The 4,403-nt window shown below is 52.2% G+C and overlaps 1 pseudogene; it reads left to right on the top strand.

Moving 5' to 3' along the window:
- LOC140188929 (potassium channel subfamily K member 1-like) overlaps nt 1-2,888 on the top strand; it is an 11,962-nt pseudogene extending 9,074 nt beyond the window's left edge.
- The last annotated feature ends 1,515 nt before the right edge of the window (nt 2,889-4,403 follow it).

The raw sequence follows: 4,403 nt of genomic DNA, 5'->3' as shown, positions 1-4,403 counted from the left end.
TGACACCTGCCCCAAAAGGTGTCCCAGTAATCCAGAAATCTGAATCCCTGCCCCCTGCTCCAATCCTTCAGCCACGCATTTATCCTCCACCTCACTCTATTCCTATACTCACTGTCATGTGGCACAAACAGTAATGCTGAGATTACTACCTTTGAGGTCCTGCTTCTCAACTTCCTTTCTAACTCCCCGTCTGTTTTCAGGATCTCCTCCCTTTTCCCACCTATGTCGTTGGTACCAATATGTACCACGACCTCTTGTTGTTTACCTTCCCACTTAAAGATATCGTGGACGCGATCAGAAACATCCTGGACCCTGGCACCTGGGAGACAAACTACCATGCGCGTTTCTTTCCTGCATCCACGAAATCGCCTTTCTGACCCCCTAACTATAGACTCTCCTGTCACTGCTGCCATCCTCTTCCTTTCCCTACCCTCCTGAGCCATAGGGCCAGACTCTGTGCCAGTCGCTTCCCCCAGGTAGGTCATCCCCCGCAACTGTACTCAAACAGGAGTACTTATTGTTCAGGGGGACAGCCACAGGGGTACTCTCTAGTATCTGACTCTTGCCCTTCCCCCTCCTGAATGTTACCCACTTATCTGTCTCCCAAGGCCCCGGTGTGACCTCTTGACTATAACTCCTCTCTATCACCTCCTCACTTTCCCTGACCAGACGAGGGTTATCGAGCTGCATTTCCAGTTCCCTAACCCGGTCCCCTAGGAGCTGCAGCCCGACGCACCTGGCGCAGATGTGACCACCTGGGAGGCTGGGAGTCTCCTGGACATCCCACATCCGACACCCAGTACAGAACACCAGCCTCACAGACATACTTCCTGTTCCTATTCTTCACAAGTAACTTACCTCGCCTCTCTACCTGTTATTGCCGAAGCCCCGTTGAGCCAAAGCCCTCCTACTCTGACTCCAGCTACTCTATCACCTGCTCTATAAAGCTGTCTTTTTTTTTAATTCTTCCCGCCGGTCAAACTCGCTGACGTCCACGCACCTGCTATGTCGTGCCTCGATCAAACCGCTTGTAAACACAGATTGATTGTATGTCCATAAAGTGGCGCTCTTCACGGGAGTGTCTGCGCGTAAGGTGACCCTGACAGGAAATGAAGTTGTGGCGGTTGGTGCTGTGGAGGGGTGGGTTCCTGGGTGGAGGTGTTGATCAGCCTGACTGCTTGGGGCAAGTAACTGCTTTTGACTCTGGTGGTCCTGGCGTGGACGCTACGTGGCCTCCTCCCTGATGAGAGTGCAACAAACAGTCCATGTGCAGGGTGGTGGGATCCTTCATGATTTTACTGGCACCTTTCTGTATTTACGTCCTTGTGGGTAGGCTAGTGCCGGTGGATTTGACTGCCCGTTGTGGAGCGTTCCGATCCGGCGCAGTGCCCTGCAGTTAGGACGCCCCCTGCTGCGCATCGGTAGAACGACCCGAGTATGGATGTGCACAGCCCAGCTCTCTTCAGCCTCCTCGGAAAGTAAGGATTTTGATGCACTTCCTTGACTGTGTAGGATGTGTCCTGGCACCGTGCGTTTGTTCGAGATGTGGCCCTCCCAGGAGCTGAAACCTGCTCAGAGCTCCCCACTGCCCTGCTGTGAGCCGATAAAGATCCCCGTTGTCATGATGAGATCGAGTAAGAGGTCATTTCCCACGGCTGGAGATCTTCCACCTCCTCTCTGCCGGCCATCTCATCGTGGTTGGCGAAGAGCCCCGCCAGTGCCCAGTGGGTAAGGCACTAGGGAGAGATCCCTTTCCGGCAAGGGCCGCTGCCTCTCCAGTTTTGCCGGGGGAGGGCGGGCTGGGTATAACACCCACCCTGCGGTTGGGTGACTTCCCGATCAAGGACGCTGCCCCTTTAAGGAATCCCGGAGCTGGTGATAAGCCGCTTTCCGGAGTGAAGGGCGGCTGCTCAACTTGCCCATCGAGCTGCCGCGGAGAGGGTGAAGGGCAGGAGATGAAGAAACACACGGCCAGGGTCTCGCCGCTGACCGCCTGTGACACCCCTGTGCTGTCACTGACCTGGCTGGGAGGTAGGGGGTTCTGGCTCGCAACCAGAGACAGATGCTGTGAAATTTGTTTGCTTGTGGCAGCAGTACGGTGCATAATTTTGTAAGTTAGAGTAAAATATGAGAGGGATTGATCGTGTGGATAGTCAGAGGCTTTTTCCCAGGGCTGAAATGGTTGCCACAGGTTTAAGGTGCAGGGAAGAAGATACAGAGGAGATGTCAGGGGTAAGTTTTTTACGCAGAGAGTGGTGAGTGCGTGGAATGGGCTGCCGGTAACGGGAGTGGAGCCGGATACGATAGGGTCTTTTAGAGATTTTTGGATAGGTACATGGAGCTTAGAAAAATAGAGCTATGGGTAAGCCTAGTAATTTCTAAGGTAGGGACATGTTCGGCACAACTTTGAGGGTCGAAGGGACAGTATCGTGCTGTAGGTTTTCTATGTTTCTATGTTTTTTTAGTGCAAAATGGGAATATTGAGGAAGTGCTCACGGGAGAGAAGCTGCTCGTGAACTATTAAGTGTGCGTCTTCAGGCTCCTGAACCTCTTCCCTTGATGGTAGCAATGGGACGAGGCCGTGTCCCGGAGTGTCCTTCATGATAGAAGATGTCTTCTTGATGTTGGGGAGGGTTGTGACCATGGTGGGGGCTGGTTGATTCTCCAACCCCCGGCATTTTTTTTCCCGATCCTGTGCGTCGGAGACTCGATAACAGGCGGCGTTTCCATCAGTCGGGATGGTCTCCGCGGTAACACCTTTACAAAGTTGCCAGAGTTTCTTTTCGGCGATACACATTGCTGCTCTACCTGCCTCGACTTCTTCCTCTGACGGGAGCTGCGTGAAGCCGGACCCTTCGACCCATTCGCCAAATACCCGCCCACACTAATCCCGTTTCCCGTGGCCCGGGCAGTTCAAGCCCTGGTGGGAGACTCTGCCAGAGCTTTCCGGATTCCAGCCGTCCTTTGGGTGGAAGAATTCTTTCTCAAGTCCCCTCTAAACATCCCGGGGTAAATTGCGCCCCTTCCCCCATGCTTGGACCCGCGAACATGACCTCCTAATCCCTTTTGTTCCTCACTAATTATTTTTAAAAGCCGCAGTAACTTTGCGTCTTTGCGCTGTCGCAAGAGAGTAGCTTCCACCACCAAGGGTCCCCGGCTCCCAGACCACGCTCTCTTCTCGCTGCTGCCATCAGGAAGAAGCTCCAGGAACAGACACCACCAGGTTCAGGAACAGTTATTAGCCTTCAGGCTCCTGAACCCATGCGGTTATCTTCACTGACCTCAACTCTGAACGGGTTCCACAACCTATGGACTCACCTTCAAGGACTCTACAGCCCAAGTTCTCAAAAATATTTATTCATTTGTGTGCGTGTTTTCATTTGTGCAGTTTGTCTTCTTTTGCACATTGGTTGCTCGCCAGTCTTTGTGAGTGGTTCTCCTCTGATTTTATTGCGTTTCTTTATCCTACTGTGAACGCTTGCAAGAAAGTGAATCTCAGGGTCGTGTATGGTGATGCGGGCCATCGCGGTAGCGTAGTGGTTAGCACAACGGTTTACAGTACCGGTGACCCGGGTTCGATTCCCGTCGCTGCCTGTAAGTTTGTACGTTCTCCCCACAGTAGGTAAATTGGTCATTGCAATAGGTTAAATCGGGTGGCGCGGCTCAAAGCCTGGAAAGGTCACTCTGTATCCCAATAATAGTATATATACTTTGATAGTAAATTTACTTTGAACTGCACTGCCACATTTAAACTGCCTGCACCGGGACCTCAGCCCCCGGACCCCTCCCATCCATGTATCTATCCGAATTTCTCTTAAACGTTGAAATCGAGCTTGCATGCACCACGTGCACTGGCAGCTCTCGCGACCCTCTGACTGAAGAAGTTTCCCCCTTAAGCTTCTCACATTTCACCCTTGACCCATGACCTCTAGGTGTAGACTCACCCAGTCTCGGTTGGGAGAAAAAAACACCCTGTAGGTAGGTGACCAAAACCACCCGCAATATTCCAATATTCCAACATGAGAAAATCTGCAGATGCCGGAGATCCGAAGCAACATAGGCAAACCGCTGGAGGAACTCAGCAGGTCAGGCAGCATCTGTGGAAAAGAGTAAACAGTCAATGTTTCGGGCCGGGACCCTTGGGGTTCTGATGAAGGGTCTCGCCCGAAAACGTCAACCATTTAATCTTTTCCATAGACGCTATCTGGCCTGCTGAATTCCTCCAACACTTTGTGTGTGTAGGCCTCACCAGCATCTTATACAACTTCAAGTTTCTGAAAAGACGTGGTCGGGTACGTGGATGGAAAAGGAGTTCCCAACCCTTTATATGCCATGGATCGCCACCATTAACCTGCCAGGTTGGGAACTCCTGGTTTAGAGAGATACGGACCAAAGGCGGGCAA

The sequence above is a fragment of the Mobula birostris genome, chromosome 28, assembly GCF_030028105.1.
Source record: "Mobula birostris isolate sMobBir1 chromosome 28, sMobBir1.hap1, whole genome shotgun sequence".
Lineage (NCBI taxonomy): Eukaryota > Metazoa > Chordata > Chondrichthyes > Myliobatiformes > Myliobatidae > Mobula > Mobula birostris.
The sequence above is the reverse complement of the archived record's forward strand: the minus strand, read 5'-3'. Positions and strand labels throughout refer to the sequence as shown.